Below are 21657 nucleotides of genomic sequence, written 5' to 3' on the forward strand. Positions count from 1 at the left end.
GACAATTAATTAACATAATTATGAATGAATCAATTAGATTGATTGCATGGGTGTATGGCATGGATCGAGTCAACCATTTATTTTATGTTGGGAATGAATGCTTGTAAATTTGGTTTTTGAAATAGGGCCTACGTGTCCTGTCTCTCTTATACTCTGATGTACATTCTCTTCTCATCTCACTCCCCCCGAATGTAACTCGGGGTTTCTGATTCTATGTAATGTATATAGAATAGAATAGAGTAGCGATAGTTGTAGTTGTATGAAGAGCAAGAGATGGAGCCAAATTGAAGACAAGATTTGAAGACCAATGAAGGCTTGGAGAATGTGCTTGAGAAGCAAGATGTGATTCTTCACCTAGATTTGACCCGCTAGCTTTCCTTTTATGGCTCGAGGGGGCTAGCCGTAGTTATCCATACCATACACCGGTTTGAATCGTTTATTATGCATGATTAATTTGATTAATTGCATGTAATGAGACCTAAATAAATAAATAATAAATCCCTCATAAATATTAAGCCAACTTGCCTTCCATCATTATGAAGCATTAGGTTTCTAGCTAGCACTTGATTTGTTGAGTTACTCAAGGTCATGTGTCACCTATGATTTCTATGTTTCATGGGCTATGAGATGTCCCTGAATGATAGGTCCGACTTAACTAGAAAGGTGCGGTTTGTTGAGTCACTCAAGGCCTTACTGAGTATAGAGGCAAAGATTGGGAGACACATAAGACGTGCTTGACAAGGAGTTGTCAACCCAATGAATCTAGGAGTTGCATGGAGATGCAATTGGTAGTAAGTACCTACCTAATCGATCCTAGCACAATTTGTTGAGTCACTCAAGGTTGTGCGAGGGGAGATGGGATCCTAGCCCATTAGGAAATCTTCCAACGGGATTTCTCGAGTTATGTCTTAAGGGTGACAAACTCGTAGAAAATAGTGGGAGCAATCATAAAATGTTACTTCTTGCAATTTATGATTTCGTAATTCAATATGATTATAATAATATCTCTATTCAGTTGTTGATCCAGAATGTCTGGAAACATGTCGATAAGATCGATACTCGAGGGTAATAATACCTTCAACGGGACTAATTTCTATGACTGGGAGATCATCTTGAGGATAGTCCTCACACATGATTAGATTCTCTATGTGATATAGAGATCTCTTCTTGTGAAGCCACCAGTTAAGGAAATAGTAGCACATTAGGCCTGGACGATGCACAAGGGTGATATGATCATCGCTTGGTATATCGTCTTGGCTGCCATGACCCTGAAACATAGGTCACAACATAAGAGTTATGATGCCTATGAGATCATGGCTAGGCTCAAGGATCATCTATTGAGAAGCATGTCATGGAGATGATATGTTTTATCAATAGGTTGCTAGAGTTAAACTTGGCTATGGATGCAAAAACTTACCCCAGATTTGGTGCTACAGTCTCTCCTTAAAAGTTATGGAAAAGACTCTTGGAGAGTGGTTGTCCAAACTAAGGGAGACCGAGCCTAAAATTGATAATAGGCTAAGGGAAGTGTTCTCTTAGTTGAAGGGCCCAAGGCGCACAGGGGCAAGACCAAGAGTAAGAAAGCCAAAAGGAAGAAAAGTTATTCCATAGCGCAATCTGGAAGTGTCCAGAAGACTAAAACACAAAGGGTAAAGAGGATGTGATCTATCTCCACTATGATAAACCGAGAGGTGTAGAGTAAGAAGAGTTCTACTCAGGGCACTTCAGGTATTTATGTTATTAGAATTAATCTATCCACTTTTGATCAGTCCACATGGGTATTAGATACTAGATCTAATGCTCATATTTACACTTTTGTGTATGGGCTTAGGAGTACGAGGAGATTAATAATATGAGAAGTGTACCTATACGTGGCAAATGGATCAAAAGTTGTTCCATTAGTTGTAGGGACCTATTTATTAACATTGCCTATAGGGCTTGTATTGGAGTTACATAACTGTTACTACAATCCTAGTTTGACTAGTAATATAATTTCTAATTCTTGTTTGACAAGGATGGATATTCATTTTTTAAGGACAATAGTTGTTCGTTTTATAAAAATGAGTTGTTTTATGGTAAAGCAACAGTACGTAACGGTTTGTATGTCCTTGATGTTGATACTCCTATCAATAACATAAATATTAAGCGACTAAAATCAGGTGATTTAAATAACACTTATTTATGGCATTGTCGCCTCAGTTATATAAATGAGACCCGCACATTCAACTTGTATAAAGATGGATATCTTAGCACATTTGATTATGAATCATATGGTGCTTGCAAATCTTGTTTACTTTGCAAGATGATTAAGTCTCTTTTTAAAGTAAAGGGAGGCTACATAAGTGCTAGGGTTTGTGCATATTTATGTGTGTGGACCCATGTCCACCCAAGCTAGAGGTGGCTATGTTTACTTCATAACCTTCATTGATGATAGATCATGTTTTGGTTACGTGTATCTTAGAGACACAAATTTGAGGCTTTTGAATAGTTCAAAGAGTTCAGATTTGAAGTAGATAAACAAACTGAGAAAAGTATCAAAGTACTTCAATCAGATTGAGATGGTGAATACTTGAACAGTGAGTTTCTAGATTATTTAAAGCAGAATGTGATTCTCTCACAATGGACTCCACCTGGAACATCAAAGATGAATGGTGTGTCTGAAGGAGGAATAGGACCTTGTTGGACATGGTCTGGTCCATGATAAGTCGTGCTGAACTCCCTATTTCATTTTGGAGATATGCACTCCTCGCTGCGATCTTTGTTTTGAACAGGGTTCCAAGTAAGTCAGTTACTCAGACTCCATATGAGATATGAAAAGGAAAGAAGCCAAATTTGTCTTTCCTTAAGATTTGGGGTTGTTAAGCTTATGTCAAGTGTGTTGACAATAATAAGCTAAAACCCAAATCGATGAGATGTTTGTTTGTGGGATATCTAAATGGATATTACTTTTACCACCCATATGAACAAAAGGTGTTTTATTGCCAAGCATGTGGTATTCCTTGAGAAGGAATTCTTAGATGTTGCGGCTAGTGGGAGGAATGTTAAGCTCAAAGAGATTCGAGGCAAACCACAAACAAATACTCCCTTCCAGGAACCCGAGAAAGATCAGACACAAGATGTTGTGTCAATTCCCCAACCTTTTACACAAGAACCTCGTAGGTCGACGAGGGCTCGTCACGAGCAAGAGAAATATGGATTTCTCATCTTAGCACATGGAAATGTGCTTCTAGCTGAGAATGATGAGCCTACTACCTATGATGAGGCAATGTCTGACATTAACTCTGGGTTATGGCAGATGGATGACAAAACAGCTTTCCTTAAAGGAAACTTGGTCAAGGATGTGTATATGACACACCCTGACGATTTTTTTACTCATAAACATGAAAATAAGATTTGCAACTTGCAAAGGTCCATTTATGGACTAAGGCAAGCATCCCGAAGTTAGAATCAATGTTTTGATGAAAAGATCAAAAAGTTTGATTTTTCACAAAAGGGAAGTTGATCATTGTGTTTACAAGAAGGTTAGTGGGAGTGTGGTGGTCCTTTTAGTCCTATATGTGGACAATATATTGCTCATAGGGAATGGTGTTCCCATGATGCAATTAGTTAAAATATGGTTTTCAAAATATTTTCTCCATGAAAGATTTGGGAGAACCTATATTCTGGGAATAAGGATCTATAGAGATAGATCCAGGAGGTTGCTACCACTCTCCCATAGGGCGTACATTGATAGGGTGCTAAAGAGGTTTAGTATGGAAGATTCTAGGAGGAGCAGTATTCTCATGTCACATGGAATACATCTCTCCAAGGCTATGTGTTTGAAGACACAAGATGAGAGAGATAGGAAGAGTTGAGCACCATATGCCTTGGCTATTGGCTCGATCATGTATGCCATGTTATGTTCGAGGCCTGATATCGCCTGTGCTTTGAGCATATATAGTAGATATCAAGCTGATCCAGGTGAGAAACATTGGATTGCTGTGAAAAATATTCTTAAGTACTTGGGAAGTACTAAAGAGATGTTTTTTTCCATATGGAGAATGAGAGCATACCATGAAGGGGTTCATGGATGCCAGTTTCCAATTTGACCACAATGATTTTAAATCACATATAGTCGAAATTCATATTCTGTCTATATGGCTGGGCCATGAGTTGGAAGAGTTCCAACAAGAGATGGTGGCAGATTCAACAAATGAAGTCGAATACATAACAGCCTTTAAAGCAGCTTAGGAGGTTGTATGGATTTGTAAGTTCATTATTGAATTTAAAGTGGTCTCCAGCATTATTGATCCAATAATAGTTATTGGGACAACAATGGAGCCATCGCATAAGCGAAGGAACCACGGTCTCATCAACAGACCAAATTTGTATTGCGACATCATCATACGATAATGGAGATTATCAGCTAAGGTGACATATATAGAGAAAGTGTCGACGGATGACAACGTCGTAGATCCCTTGATTAAAGCTCTGTCCTAGGAGAAACATGAAAGTCATGTTCGATCATCAGGTATAAGATACATGAGTTATTGGCTCTAGTGCAAGTGAGAGAATGTTAGTGTAGGTGCTCTAGACCCAATCAGATTGGGCATGTTGTACACTGACAATTGTAATCATATTTATTATTTGAATAAGGAGTTGTTCAAATTCACAAGAAGTCATTCTATTAGTTTCTTGTTATTATTTTAATAATTGAATGAAACTAGATAGAAGTCTATATGATGTATACTGTGATTAATCTATAAATATGTGAGATGATGCATCACAGTTTCTAGACATCATTAAACGTCCCAAGTCGTAGCAATGTCAAGAATGGACATTGACAATTGCGGTAAGACTTGTATATGCTATGTTTTTTCTATGTGATAGCAATGGGGGTCTCACACCCATAGGCATGGGGATGCCTAGACAAGTACATAGGTGACCAATGTTGTAGAACGTGTCACTGGACATGACTCGCCATGAGAATCCATTTTGGTTATATGTTGATGGAATTCTCATACGAGATCGGTGTAACTAATCCTTGGACCTGAGGTTGTCACGGTCATCTCATAAGAAGACCGATATGCTTTGACATCGTTTCGATGGGCCTAGACAAAGGCTGCACGTGGGCGATCAATGGGTATATCGTGAGGCTTATGGAGATGGGTGCATAGCCAAGATGGAACTCGTCTACCCCTTGATAGAGGATGATGTATCTAAGGCGCCTTAGGTGGATATTCACTTTAAATCCATGGCCACGGTGAAAGAGATCAGTAAGGAGTTATTGATTCACTTTCTATTAAGTGAAGATATCCGGATGACTGAAGAAATACTTATGTGATCATAATCAAGTAACACATTGCCAACTTGAGATCACATAGGATACATTGACGAGAGGATCTAATTACACGGTAACCATGCTCATGAAAGATTATTTGCGGATTATGAATCCTTCTGAATAATTGGGTAGGCATGATGCCTTGCTAGAGGCCAATCTTGTCTTATGTGTTTGTATCAACACATTGCCAACATATTCGGAAGCCTAATGAATCATACGCAATAGGCACGGTCCCTAGCTTAAACCAGGAGAGCGAACGTATGGTTAAGTGAGACACTTCGGCAAGAAGTTGTGCCATCAGAGGTTCTCACGGAAAAAGAACAAATAGACGTAATGACGTCGATATAACGATGAGTCGTCATAATGGAAAGAGTTTTCTAAAATGGCAATTGATTAAATTAGGAAAGAGTTTCTAATTTAATAATTTTCTATTTGTTGGAATGGCAAATAGGAAATAAAATATATTTGGGTTTAAGTTAATATTTGGACTAAATTGGATTTGGGCCAAATATTAAATATTATATTTGGACCAAATTAGATTTGAGCTAAATATTAAATATTATATTGGACTTGAATTAAATTTAGGCCAAAATATTTTATTTAAACCTATAAAAGGATTTGAGCCATTTAATTATATTTCTAGTTGGACTAGAATAAGCCCACTTAAGATTCTAATTAAATTAGAATTAATGGGCTAGCCCAATCCATTAGGGTTTTAAAAACCCTAGGATATTTCTCTATAAATATCCTTTTATGGGTTGCCCAAAAGAGTAGTGAGTTTTGGTGTTATTTTTCAAGAGTTGAAAAACGTATTGCCGTTCACTCTTCCCATTCCTTTTGGCATCAATTTGAAATGTATGCGTTCTTTTTCTGTCCATACACAAGCCGCAAAAAGGAGAAGGAGATAGCACTCCTATTCCGCTCTCCTTGCCAACGGACACGTGCCGCGTATCACAAGTTAGAGGCCGGACGCTTGGACGGCTCGAATCCGCGAACGACTCGATAATTTAAAGGTTAGATTTATTTATTTGTTTGTGAATGATTTGATTTCAACGTTGATCCAATCGCTAGGATCGGGGTAAGGTTCAAAATTTTTGAACTACGCTGCTTACCCCATAGCGATCTTGCTTTACTTTCACATACAACCCTTGAGGATAATCAGCTCCCACCCAAGGTCATAGTTACATCACGTGTCATGAGGTCATTGGGGCTAGACAGCTCACTCCTAGGGTTATGCTCATGAGTACATACACCCTTAAGGACAATTCGCTCTCACCCAATGCCTTGGTCCACCCCCACACATAGACAAGACTATATATATATATATATATTAAGACATGCTCATAGTATGCCCTCCAAACCCTAACCTCACATGCATACAAATGAGTTTAATGCCATGCCCATGAATGCATAATCACTTCCCAAGAACATTTAAACATGCTTTGGAACCTGTAAAGAGTCATTTAAAACATGACTTATAACCACTTTAAAAGAAACAACAAAAGCAGTTGATAGCTGCCCCTAAAACGGTCAACAATTGCCTCACCCGAAGGAAATGATCGACAGCCTCAGGCATCTAGTCGACGAGCTCTGAAAATGGTCCATAACTTCCTCCTAAACGATCGATAGGTAACAGAACAAAACCCCTCCCAATTCATACCAAATTCAAGAAGACTCATATAACTAACCCCCAAACCCAAAAGCATCATTCCTTTTAGGATTGTAGGGTGAAACTAACCCTATTTTGAAACTCAAGGGAGACCAACAAGATCGAACCAACAATAAGAGATATTTACAATGATTTCTACATAACCTTCAACATAAGCAACCTTTTAGGAAAGCATGGGATTTTTATGCTTTAATCCCCAAATACCATGATCAAAAGCTTTTAAGAGATATGAGGAATTGGAACTTTCCTTAAAAATTCTTCTTGATGACTTACTAGCTATGCTTCCAAGATCCCTTTGCTTCTCACTCTCAATAAGAGAAACTAGGAAGAAGATGAAGAAATCTTTAGCTTCACAAACCTCTTGGAGCACAAACAATCAAGGAAGAAGAAGGAGAAGAAAACCCTAACCTTTCTTGCTCTCTCTCCCAATCGGCCACCCATTCTTCTCTCTTTCCTTTGCCTTTTTAATTCCTCTTCCTCTCATGCAAAAATAAGCCTCCGCTTATATATATACTCCAATATCCCCTTAATTACTTAAGTGCCTTTATTGCATCATAATTCAAATGAGAATTCTTTATATTCACATAATAGCTTAAGCATTAGTTAAACACCACCAAATAATATTTAATCACATACCTTGATCCATTGTGGGTCCCACTACCACTTAAGTCAAATCTTTAACTTTTTCACTTTCTTTGCACATTACCTAAAAATATCACATCTAATTCCCCAAAAATTATTACTTTAATAAAATAAATGTTCCATTCACCTAGACCCACTAACAAGTCATTACAATAAAGCAAGTAAAGGGTAGTTAAATGGACCTTGCAGTTCTCAATAGCAAATGGAGATTGTTACGGTAGAATAGTTAAAATGATAAGTCTAATACGGATAGATGGATTAAGACTGAGTGATGGTAGCTCACAAGTGAGGGCTGTAGGAAGACATTAGAACCATGAGGCATTTATAAGATTGGGATTTACTTGGGATGCAATGGGTTATGCCAATGAGATCTAAACAATAGATATGAAAAGTAAGAGAATCAAGATGTCTACTATTGTGCCTCAAGGATGATAGGAATAATCTGATTGAGGTCAATTAGGCATAAGATAAAAGGACTAATGAGTAAGGGTCATAAGGAATGTCAATGAGTGTATGATGTCAAGAAAAAAGAGAGCCATCCACCAAGGGGTGGTCTAAATTGGCTAGATGAGAATAAAACTACTTGGATAAGGCACATTGATTATGATGTATAGAAATATAGAGTTAAGGTGTGATGAAAAATTAATTCAAGCTCGAAGGACATGGAGTATGGTACTATAAAGAAAATTGAATAGAAGAGACCATGTAAAGACTCATTAGGGGGTTTAGGCTGCTCGGGTGATATTAATATGTGGGTTGAACTTTTGCCTTCCTTGAAAAATGATTTTTGAGGTTACCATGTGGTCTTTAGGTGAAAATTAAGGCAAATAAGAATTAAACTTATGTTGAATAGTCAAGTCAAGGAGGAAGCAAGGAATGTTTAATATGGGAATTGGAAGAAAAGTTAAAATCTTGCTATGGGATGTGGGACCCCTAATTAAGCAAGGTATGCATTTTTAATATTGAATTTGTGAAATAATTATAAATGGAATTATGGAATTATGGCTTTGGCGTTTATATATACATATATATATATTTAAATATGGAATTAAGGAAATAAGGTAAGTATAAAGGGGATAGTATGTTAAAGGGAAGCAAAATGAGAAATAGAAGAGTAAGAGGAAGTCGATTGAATTGAGAGAAAAGAAGGCTAGGGTTCTTCATCTTCTTCTTCTTCTTTGATTATCAAAGCTTAAAGAGAGTGGGTGTACAAGTCGGGTTCTATTTCATCATCCTCTCTTTTCTCCCTTGCTAGATTTTTTTTTTTTTTTTTTTTTGTGGTGGTTGGTGGATTTTATCTTTGTGGTAGCTTTTTCAAGCGAAAATCAAAGGGGAAGCATAATAAGGTAAGTTCTAATCTCTCCTTAAGCTCTTTAACTCTTGAATCAAAGAATCTTTGTGATTTCTTCACCAAAACCTTCCTATTTTGGAAAAGGGTTCTTGGAAAATAGCTAGGTAGAAAGGAATGTAAATCTCCCTTGATCCTTGTTTGATGTTGTTGAAATATTTTGGAACTTAAAATAGTGCTTGTTTTTCCCTATAATCTATTGGGAATAGTGTAATTCTTGTTAGGGTGTAGACCATGCAAGCATTTTTGGAGAGAAACTTGCATGTTAGTGTGCAATTTTGGGTGACAGGGTATTCTGTTAGTGGATAGATGCCGTAGGAATTGTCGACCATTTGGCCTAATGCTGGGGAACTGTTGACTATTTTTGAGAGGTTGTCCCTAAGGCTATCAACCGATTCTGCCATCCTTCCACTATGAAAATTATGTGCTCCTTGAATGTCTCCTTTGTAATTCTACATATTGAATAAATGTCTTTGGGGGTATAAATGTGCATGCATGGGCATGATTGTGAGGTAGAGATTGGGCTTAAAAGGGTATGTAAGTTTGGAAGCATTTTATAGGTGTGTAACATATGTGGTGTGAAAACTTATCTTGGGAATGTTTTAAGAATCTGGTTGTGGAAATGGGTGCATAAGTGCACACCATGGGTATCAACATGTTACCGAGTGAGACAGGAAATGAAATTATCAAAGCAAACCTCCCTATCTGATTGGGGGCACTGTTATGATGGGGCTACTACGGCATTGACGTGTGGCATCGTAGGCATGTGCTAGTATGACAGGGGAGGGTTGAAAGGGCTAAGGGCACTACTACGGTGGGACTACTACGACATTAGCGTGTGGCATCGTAGGCGGGTGTTAATGCTGCAAAGATGAGTTGAGGTTATGAGTCATAGCTAGATGGTCATGTCATATAAGAATTTGTGCGGTTCTAAAGTTCATACGCTATGTTTTCAAAGCCTAAGTGACAGGAAAGTTTGCTTGGTTGTGTATTATATTCATGATGGGATGGAGGATGATATTGGGTTGGGGATTGCATTATTTCTTGTTAAGATCCTATTGTATATTGTCTCCTATTGCCTCATAAGTTTATATTGTGTTACTTCTCTTGCTTCATTTCATTGAATTATACTTGTTAGGCCTTGTGGCTCATTCTTTCTCCTCTTACCATTCCAGGTAAAGGCAAAGTTAGAGATGAGAGTGGTCCTAGCGGGGCGTGATCTTATTAGCTAGACGTGTACAGAGCTCTCCTTAACTTGAGGTGTGGAATATCATTTTGCTGGAGCCATGTGTTAGCTAGGCCTTGAAGTATATCTTTTGTGAAGCTTAATGAGATGTATACAATGAAGTTTATTTTGTCTTGAAAAAAGAAAATGGGTGTAACACTTATTACTTTCTATTCATGGAGTAGATATTTTTAATTGAGGTTGTTCTATTTCCATTTTGAGGGGACTTTCTCTCATAACTCCTATGCTAGTGAGTTATCTAGGAGTAGGCCCTCACAATTTGGTATCAGAGCTACTTCCTATCACGACGGGTGGGCTCAAAGTCACTATGACTGAGAGCGCTATTGTAGTAGGGGCACGACATCCCCTGTGGGGGAGGGCATGTGTCACTGTAAGCATGTGCTAGTGGGCGTGTGCTAGTAGTCCCGTATCAGACCATCAGGAGGGGTGACTGGGCTTCATATAGGTGTGTGGGATGGATGTCTAGAGCAAGGTTTGGAATGAGTCTTTGTACACATAGGCATGTTGGGTAGTGTTGAGAGTATATTTTATGATTTGAGGCCAATTTAAATGGGAATTCAAACTCTAAATGTGTTGATTGTGCAAGAAGATGAGTGCTTGCAGAGGAAGGCTACCAATCAGGAGTAGACACCATGGCCAGTCTGCACCTATACCTATGCCTTTAGCAGCATTTGAGACTCCAGGGGAGTCCAGTAAAGACTAGTGTCATGAGATGGCCGAGGTGCGAGGGACCTTGGTAGGGATTCAGATGGCAGTTGAGATGCTCACTGCCAATCAGATGAGACAGATCAAGTACCTCATGAGGCCGAGGTGAATCCAGTTGGGAGTAATGTTGGCAGTCAACCTTCCAACCAGGTAGTGCATGGGACTAATGGCAATATTAGAGGTGAGTTGCTTAAGAATTTCATGGCACTTCGACCACCTGAGTTTTATGGAGGTGTGGATATATCAACAGCAAAAAATATGATGTCATCAATGGAAAAGCACTTTCAATCTATGGGGTGCAATGATGGTCAAAAGGTGCAATTGGCTACCTTTCTTTTGCGAGAAGATGCAAAATGATGGTGAGAAACTGCCAGGTAGAGATATATTGCAGGGAACCATCGTGGATGGAATTTCATTTCAAGAGGTTTTCAATGAGCATTTATTCCCCCGAATGGAACAGGGAACATAAAACTTATGACTTTATTGAATTGGTGCAAGGTAATAAGACTGTGGCCCAATATGAATCAAAATTTAATTCCTTAGCTTGATTTGCTCCAAACTTGGTGTAGATAAAGGCCAAGAAAGTGGCCAAATTTTAGAAGAGTTTGCATGTGGATATTTGGCATGCATTAGTGGGTGCTTGGATCACTGACTATCCCACCATGGTGTAGAGAGCTTATGCCATTGATGTAGAACCCCATGACCAAATGCTTACCACTCAAGCTAAAAGCTTAAGCTGTTAGCTGAGGTAACCATTTTTTCCTATAAGCACTATGGGCAATGCCATCACTAGCGCTCAAGCCCTGCTTTGATACGAGTAGAACCCCAGGACCAAGCACTTACCACTCAAGCTAAAAGCTTAAGTCCCACTTTTCAATTACACAATGAAGCAATATGATTTTCATTCTATGCTAATAATAACCTCAGGCGTTATTGGAAACCCTTAATCAATAGAAGTGTTGGATCAAACCTGTAAGCTTAACCAAAACTTAATAAAGAGGGTTTCCACTAGATTTCCTTCACAAGCACAAGTAATGCATATGACTTTCAATACTCTAGAAAAACACAACACCTCACTATAGGTACAACAACTGTAGGACACTCACACACACTTCTTACAACCTTGAGTATCCTAGCCGCTATTTACAATACATCATTTGGACTACTAGGGTACATGATGAAATAAAACCCAGAGCTATCTGTAAAACCCCAAGCTAGCTAAGCACCACCTCTTTGCCCTTGCTCGAATTGGAACCCGAATCACCTGACACGTCTAATATACCTGGGACGTTGAATATCCCAAGGGTATGAAACACCCAAGTTAGATTGTTACATCTAAGTGAATGGCACAAGAAAGGAAACTAGGCATGCAATAGCAATATGCAGTTATGCCAGGAAATATGCAAAAATAAGTATAAATCTCCCAAGATCAAGTCAATATAAAACCTCCTTGAGTCACCATCATCCTTGCCAGCACCATCTCAGCCTCACCTCTAGGCTAAACCCTACCTATGGGCATGTGATCATGGTCCAACCCCTCACATCTCACCTCTAGGAATGGCCCCACCTCTGGGCACGGGATTACCCCCCCGGATCATCGTGATGTTCCACCATCAAGTTGTTAATCATCATGTTCAAATTCCAGTCCCACCAACTAGCCACAAAATACAACATAGAGATGCATATATATATAGGCAAGATATGCTCAAAGCAAGGAAATATGAGATGTAAGCCACCAACCATGAGATATTGTATGAAAAAATAGAAGGAATATGATATGCAAGCCACAAGCCACGCATAAAAGCTGTCATGGTCAAACTCGAAGCAACAAAGTAGAAAGGATATGCTCGAACAAAGGAAACAAAAGACGTAAGCAACAAACCATCAACAAATGAAACCAAGCATGATTAAGAGGAAGCAAGAAGCATGCACAAGAAACCACTCACCTTTGGGTTCACCAAAAAGTACCATTTACACGCAAACCGAGACTATTTATTGTTAAAACACGAGTTTTCGTAAGGTAAATATCAAATATTTTTCTACAGAGTTGTAGGGAATTAAAAAGAGAGCATTGCATAAAAATTTTAAGGAAAAATAAGGCTAAACGTGCCCTCATGCACCCTAGGAAGGGGCCCCACGCGCTTCCATGCACAGCCCCTCCCGGTGCGTAAAGCTCAAACTCCTTTGTTTTTCGGCCATAACTCGGTCGTTTTAACTCCGATTTAACCCCCATTTTTTCCTATAGCTTCCTTTTTCCATGTTCTAGAGGATTATAACAAAAAACCAGACTTACCTCCCATTTTCCCAACTATTTTGGCCCAAACTCTGGCGAGGTGCGATTTTCCATTTAACCTTCGTATCTTCTTCGTTCCTCTGCTAAATTCACTCCCGTCTTTTTCAAAATCTCCCTCTTTCTTTTAGGAATAGCATTCCCACTTGAAAGCCTCTCAAAATAACCTCCTCCCCCCTGGATACGGCTAAATTCCCCAATAGCCTATTTATAGAAGTGGCCAACTAATCCTATTTCACCATGTGTCACCCTTAATGATAACTCATCATTACTCTTCTATCCTTTGCCATGTGTCACCATAAGATTTGGCCACTTGGCCTTATGATTTGAGCCTCATAATTTTTTTTCCACATGTCCCAATCCCATGGTGTCACGTGTTATCTAGATCATCGTTACTTAGATTTAGAGATTTGGCTTCATCATGCTTACGCTACTTGGCTCAATAAGATGGTGACACTTTTCCTTGAGATTTGCACCCTAATCATGACTTTTCTCCCCTTATCACAAGTGGCCCTAGAGATTTGGGCCTAATCATGACTTATCAAACCTCTCGACAAATAGTTTTATGCCACGTGCCATTAGGATTTGAGCCACCATTATTGCTTTTATCTTATGGTGCCATGTGTCCCATATAATCATGAGACCTCATTATTACCTTGCATGTGTGGCCAATAAAAGCTTGCCACATGTCCCAACCTTGAGGCTAAGCAAAGACTTGGGAAAGACTTTGAGAAGACTTGAACTTTAAGCAAAGACTTGGACTTGGACTTCAAAACGATCCAAACTTACATTTGATTGAAGTTTAAAATCCAAAGATATTTTGAAGTTCATATCTTTTACACTAATTCCCAAGACTTTTGGTCAATTGTACTTTTACCCGAACTTCCATAATTACGACTTTGCCCTTAGCTCAGAAAATGAACTTTTATCTCAGGCATTATATCATATTTGATTCTGAAAAATCTCAGGTATTACATGTTAGCTGAGGCAACCACTTTTTCCTATAAGTGCTACGGGTGGTGCCATCACCAGGGCTTGATCCCTTCAAACCAATTCTGGGTTTTTTTTTTTTTTTTTTTGGGGGGGGGGGGTAAGATAGAGAGTGATACAATTGATGAAAAAGTATGAGAGACAAACATCTTAGTTACAGATTCTTCTCATAAATGAATACAAGGCTTGGAAATAAAATTTTACAAAATTAATGCAAAGCCTTAAAGAGAAAAATGAGTGGAACAATGAAGCAAAAAATGAATAACCACTTGAGAGCTTGTAATATTATCACTTCACCAGTTTGAATCATCCATCTGACTTCTATTTATAGTGGTTAATGAGATCCTACAAGAATATAGTCATTGGTAGTAGAAAGTGATAGGTTTGTATAGTAATGGCACCACAACCCAAGAGGGGCGTGAACTGGTTGTTTGAAAAAATCAAAACTTCTAGGAGGTTTTGAAATAAAATGTCAAAATAATGAAACACAATCAAAATAAATGCAAGAGGGACACAAACGATTTACAGTAGTTCAGCATAAACCAATCCTAATCCACTCACTTAACTCCTCATTAAGGATTTTCAAATCAATCCACAGGAAATTACAACCTCCTACCAACATCCGATAGGCCCTCTAGCTAGCATATACCACTAGGATTACAAAACCTCATACCAAAACTCGATAAGCCCTCTAGCTCACAAGCTAGGAAATACAAGAATGATGTAGAAGAGAAGATATGAGTGTGGAAACTCTTAGTTACAATAATGTCTCAAATATAAATGCAAAGGCTTGAACAAGATGATACAAATGATAATCAAAGCCTTTTGAGAGAAAAATGAAAGCACAAGTAGAATGAAGAAGTAAAAATATAAATGTTAGCTCAAATGAATTTATTCTTCCTTCTTGGTCCTTTCAAGAGCTTCTTTGAATGATATTTATAGGCTTCTTCAAAGTTTCAAAGAAAACTAGCCGTTTATAGTCATTGACACTGTCTGCAAAGAAATGGTTGACTGGTTCAAGTAATTGATCGACTGGTTAGCTCAAAAATTCAAATAATGGTCGACTTGTTGGTGTAGAATGCTCAACTGTATTGAAGAACGATCGAAAGCTTATGATGCAGAGGCAGTCGACAGAAAACAACCGAGAGCTCACATAAAAACGATCGATTGGTTATAAGAAACGGTCGACTAGTATGATAACATTGTAGCACCGAAAATTATTGTAGCAACTGCCAAAAAATCAATTTGAAACTTTTTCTACACTTCAAAATTATTTTCTTTGATATAATATTTTTAATCAAATAAAAACATAATATTCCAAATATCATCAAGAAATTTGCTAAAGCATATACTTGACTTATTTGAAAGATACATATAGCATTACGTGACTAAAAATATGCTCAAATTTTAATAGCTATAAAGATACCCGACTATAAACATACCATACTCAATTGTAGCTTTAAGAAATAGGATTTTGTATAACACATACTTGAGTAAGTTTTTGTGACACTTGATTAATCTTAAAGATACACTAAGAAATTGAACCAAAAGCTATATTTGATTGAAGGCAATGTAGAAGCTTTAAAAGAATGTTTCAATCCTTTGCTTTCAAAAGGTTCAAAAATACATATACTTGGTTTATCAAAAGCTTTTATACGTAGTTGACCTTTCAAAACATTCTCTCAAACATTTAACATCAAGCTCGATTTACATAAAACTATATTTTGTTGTTTTGAAGTATATAGGGATATATGAACCTAAAGTTCTCCAATTTAAAGAATAATAATTTATAAGCTTCGTACTCCTTTATCAACCAAAATTGGTACTTAGCTGTGTTTGAAAGAAATACATAACTATATAAGTATGAGGTTTTCAATATACATATATAAAATGTTTTGGAAATCATCAACAAACCAAATTTATTAAAAATATATTTTGTAAAATTATTTTCTTTATAAATCAAAATACAAATTTCTGAACACATGATATCCTTTAAAAAATAAAATAAACCTTATAATTGGTTTCTAGAACTACCATTTTTCTATATTTTTTTATGGGACTTAAGATTTATTACCCATCAAGACATGGGTCAAAGTTTGGATATCTGCATCAAGGATTGGATGAGCTAAACCCAACCGTGGGTTGGTTCCATTCGTGGCTATAGTTTTGACTCTATAGTGTCCAATTCATGCCCATATGCATATGCCTTTTGTTTTCTTTTTCTAACATTTTCATTATACTGCTATGGTTGCTCAAGAGTGATAGGAAGGATTTATTCCCATTTCTTGAATTGGGTTACCCTAATTTTGAGCTTGTACATGGTCAAAGAACCATTTTCAAATTATTCAAAGAATTGATTGGTAAATATGTGAAATGGAAATTAAAGGAATGATTTCTTTTTATTTTTTGTAAGTAAATTAAAGGAATGATTTCAATCCCATTTCAACCCAATAGTTGCTACTATTTGAACAAAATCAATTGCATCATCCTTGTATCTTCCCCATTCCTTTAGTTTCTTTTGTAGGAAAAATTTTGTTTTCCTGTGCTGATCTATGAATCCTTGGCCTAACAACTTTCTAAAATGTGTTGTCTAGTAAAACATCTAGAAATATATTGTAACGACCTATTAGCAAGTCTAGGTCATTTAGTCATTATTTTTATGGGTGTTGTGTTTTGTTGTAATTTGACCAATGGGTTGGAAATATATAATAGGGTGTTGGAGAGCTAAAAAATTTTGAAGATGAAATTATGTAGAAAGAAATGTCAAGTAAAATAGTTATCAATTGATGGTTGAAAGGTCAAAATGAAATAAGGGTAATAATTGAGTTGAAAGTTAATTAAAGAAATAGGGGATTGGAAATGGGAAGGCGGGCCGTTGTGGCTTGTGTATATACATATAAGTAATGATAAAAGAGAAGAAAAGAAGTTTAAAGCCTTGAATTTCCTTTTCTTTTTTTTCTCACTATATACAACGGAAGCATGACATAGGATATAGTCAAGTCTTTTACATAACATTCGGGCCCATCCACCCATAAGATACAAAATAACATAACTTGATAAAATACGATAGTGCCCTACTTGGACACAAAACACACAAAGCCACCCAAGCATCTTTTGGTCAGGGGATCTCTGGATACGACATCAATCCATTAGGAATCAGAGACAGCGGGACCCATGCTCAACGAGTACTTTGCCCTTACCTGGAATGATGTAAAGCAAATGTGAGTCACAAGAGTTAGCAAGCATAAATAAAGAATGGGAAAATGTTAAGGATTGAACCTTCCGAAAACAAAATGCATAACATGCTATGAACGAAATCATACATCAATCCTGCTTATACATAAGTACTGACAGGAAAATAACTCAACCACCCACATACCTCATGCACACTGTGTACACATTTAAACCATGGATCTCAAGCTATGCAATAAACGCATAAGTAAATATGCACATAATGGTACTTGGGGCCCATATAAGGTACACACATTGGCACCCAACACCTTGTATACAAACTTGCTAGTTGCCATGAACAGGCTACAAAATCAATATCACTAGTACCACCACATCACACCAACCCCCGTCATCATCATCAATATGTGCAAAGCACTCACAAGAATATCACATCGAGCTTCTACTCATATATCAAGATCTCAGAAGCTGCACTTCCTTTCCCTCAATTCAATCACTCATATCCTCACCATGTAATGCAACACATAAAAAATGCAATGGCTCTTACAATATAAACGTGATGACAAGTCCCCCATAAGCCAAGCATCAGGCCATGCTACACCCATGTAATAATTCACACATGCAAAATGTTCTACATGCATATGCTTTCCTATCATACACGAATCAACACTCATAAGACAACTATGTCATGCCAATGCTCACGCTTCTAACAAATACAAAGCATGATCCTTAATAAATACAACCTATGGCCCAACATCACAAATAAATGCCATATCACAACAAGTTGAAATACAACAACAACAACCCAATAATGACCATCTAGAACCTATCCCAATAAGGTATGACATCATTCCATAAAGAAATATAGGGAGAAACAAGCCCTACTTAGCTATTTAATACAAGACGCATCAAGATGCTCATTAAAATTATTTCACTCCCTAAGGAGTTTGACAACAGAAAAGACAACACACAATCCATCAATGGCTCTCAACCATACTTCACACATGCCAATAAATGCCCATTTAATTCCCCAAGAGCATCTAGACTTGCTTTGGAAACCAAGAAGAAACCACCCAAGACTTGTAAAAAACATAACTTAGATGAACTTACTAAATCAGTTGACAGTTGGCCAAAATCTATCAACAAAATCCTTTCTGAAGGGCCAATTAGTCGACAAATGCAAGGCCATATGTCAACAGACAGAGAGCTTAGGCTTGAGGCAAAAGACCCAAAACATGCAAGCTTCATCAAATTGCTTGCATAATCCACAACTTAAAATAAAACACATAATTTCCCAAGATTTATAGGGTAGAATAAAACCTATTTTGAAACCCAAAAGAGACTAGTAAGATCAACACAAAGATAAGAGAGATTTACAAACCATAGACTCTAACAAGAACAAACCTTTGAAAAACATGAGGGATTCCCTTGTTTAAAACCTCTATACACCCAGATCAAGAGTTATTAAAAGGAAGGAAGGGGTAAAACTTTCCCCTTTAGCAACAAAAGGAAGAGGAAGTAAGGCTTGCAAAATATTAAAAGAAGAACTTACAACCACCAAAGAGATATGAGATGAAGAATCTTGTCCCCCAAGAAGAATGACTTACCAAGGACCTCTCTAATACACAACTTACTCTCTTAAAGAGAAAGGAATAAGGGAGCTTGCCTTGATTTCTTCCTTTAGATGGCCGAACAAAAAAAAAGCTACTTGCTAGACTTTCTTCCACTTCACCTAAAGACTCCAAAACTAGCAAGTACACCAAGAAGAATGAGAGATTAAGGAAAGAGAATGAAGAAGAAAGAAAGAATAAGAAGAGAAGGAGAAAAAGAAGACTCACCACCTCTCAACTCTCTCTCTCTCTCCCTCCACTGACTCCAAGCTTCTGTAACCTTTCCCAAGCTTCTCCCTCACCAATTTATATACCAATTGGCCTAGAAAACTGAGCCTAGTCAAAGTTGGTTGATAGTTTCAAAGGCATCTATCGACTACCAAAGACAACTCTTTTCAATCTGTTGATAGAATTGCTCTAATCTATCAACAGTTTCCTTCTCCCCTTAGCAATCTGTCGATAGATCACTTTCATCAATTGATATATTCCACCATTTTCCTTGTAATCTGTCAATAGATTACTCCCATTTGTCGATAAACAGAATCCTTTCCACCAATTTGAGCCTACCCTCCATCTGTTGACCGACCAATCACAATTTCCTTCGATATCCTTAGCAACCTAGCTCCGAACACCTCTAACTTGGATCCCTCGATATTCAACATCCTTGCTTCCTCTTTTACCCTCAATTATTCCACATCCCACTCTTTTATAATCCTCTTTTACTTGACTTTTCTATATTCCTTTCCACCTCAAACTTAGAACTTCCAACATCAAGTTTAAATACTTAAATCCTCAAACTCCACATGTGATCCTCCTCTTAGCCCACAAATGACTAGCAAGCCATAATTAAATCAACGTAGAAACAATGGACTCATTCCCTTCCATTATTTTTTTTCTTCAAAATATTGGGTCATTACAAGAAAGGAAGGAAGCAATGAGAAGGCACAATAGGCTTTCGATCGATGGCAAGGAGTTGATGATCAATAGTGAATGATCACCTATTTTCCTTCGGTCTGTCGGTCGTTTTCTATTGGGCTCGATTTTCTAAGCCGCCCACTATATAAAGTGATGAGGAAATAAATAAGTTATGCTTGAGAAGTCAAAATAAATGAAATTTGATGTATGGGCTTGACATGCAAATTGCTCCTTCTCATTTTCTTCATTATTCACCTTCCTTCTTTCTTCATTTCTTTCTTCTCTTATTATCTCCTTCTTCTTCCTTCTTCTTTCTAATTTTGGAGCTTCAAGGGGGTGAGAGTTGCCACTCCCCGCAAGTTCTTCTTTGGTTCCACCGTTCAAGGCAAGTTCTCTTTTTGTTCTCCATTTTAAATGCAAGTTCTTCCTCGTTTTGTTTTGAATGCAAGATCTCACTTCTCTTTCCCATGCAAAAGAAAGTGTTTAATCTTCTTTTCGGTCGAATCGTTTCTTTTTTCATCTTTGGATTTGTTCTTGAAGAACCCTAATTTTTTGGAAAGGGTCTTTATCTATGTCTTGTTGTAAACTTCAGTAGGGTCTTGACTCACCCTAATTTTCTCAAAGGAATTGTGTTTTCTTGGTTAGGATTAGAGTAATGCAAGATTTGTTGATTCTTGTGTGCATTAGTTTCAATTTGGTCTTCGTTCCTTGCGTTTTAGGGCTCAAAAAGTTAGCTTTCCTAGTTTAAGAGTCGACTTTATTATGTTTGGGAGTCAACTTCTAAGGCTGGGAGTCGACTTCCCCAAGTAGGAGTCGACTGTCCAGATATCAACTCTCGTCTAGGTCGACTTTACATATCAAGCTCTCTATTGGATTGGCTAAGGCTATGTAGAAGTCAACTTTCCATGCCAAGAGTCAACTTTTTGATCCAGAGATCGAAAAATTATTGTTATGCATTTTATTCTTACTTGAGAAATGGTTTTAGTGGAAAATATCCTTTTTATTAAACTTCTTTTTGTTTGGTGATTCTCTCTATGTTTATTATTATGGTTCTTTCCTATGCTATTTCCAATTCAAATCATTGTTCCTTGCATCTACAATTTTGTTCTTAAAAACCCTTATTTTGGAATAATGGATTTTGTCTCCTTTGCTTTCTTAAATCTTATGATTGTTTGATTTCTTGTTGAATCATTTTGAAAGCTTTAATAGGGTTTTGATTCACCCTATATTCTTAAGGAATGATGCATTAATTGATAAGGATTCAGTTTGTGCAAGATTTTTGTGTTATCTTGCTTGTATTTTTGGTTTCTGGCAGTTGTCGTTTGTGTTGTTAGGTTCTGCCAGTCGACTGTTCACGCCACGATTATACCCGTTGGATGTATGGGCACTAGCAGTCGACCGTTAGGATGTGACTGTCAATCCTTTAGGAAGTCAGGCATTGGAAATCGATTGTTAAGATGTATCTGTTGATTGTTCCTCCATGGTTGTCGACTAATTCTTCCTGTTTAGCTTTCGTATTGACTATCTATCATTAATAATTAGAGTTTAGTTCATTTGTTAATTTAACGTTGGTTGGGAAAGACTTGAGATGTTGTGTGATGTTATAGAAATGCATTAAAATTATCGATGTAGATTTAATGAGGAAAATTATCAATTCAATCATGTGCGAGCATGTGTTGGAAATGTTTAAGAATTTAGACGTGTATGTAACCATATTTGCAATGCATAGTGAT

The sequence above is a fragment of the Diospyros lotus genome, chromosome 7 (genome assembly GCF_014633365.1).
Source record: "Diospyros lotus cultivar Yz01 chromosome 7, ASM1463336v1, whole genome shotgun sequence".
NCBI lineage: Eukaryota > Viridiplantae > Streptophyta > Magnoliopsida > Ericales > Ebenaceae > Diospyros > Diospyros lotus.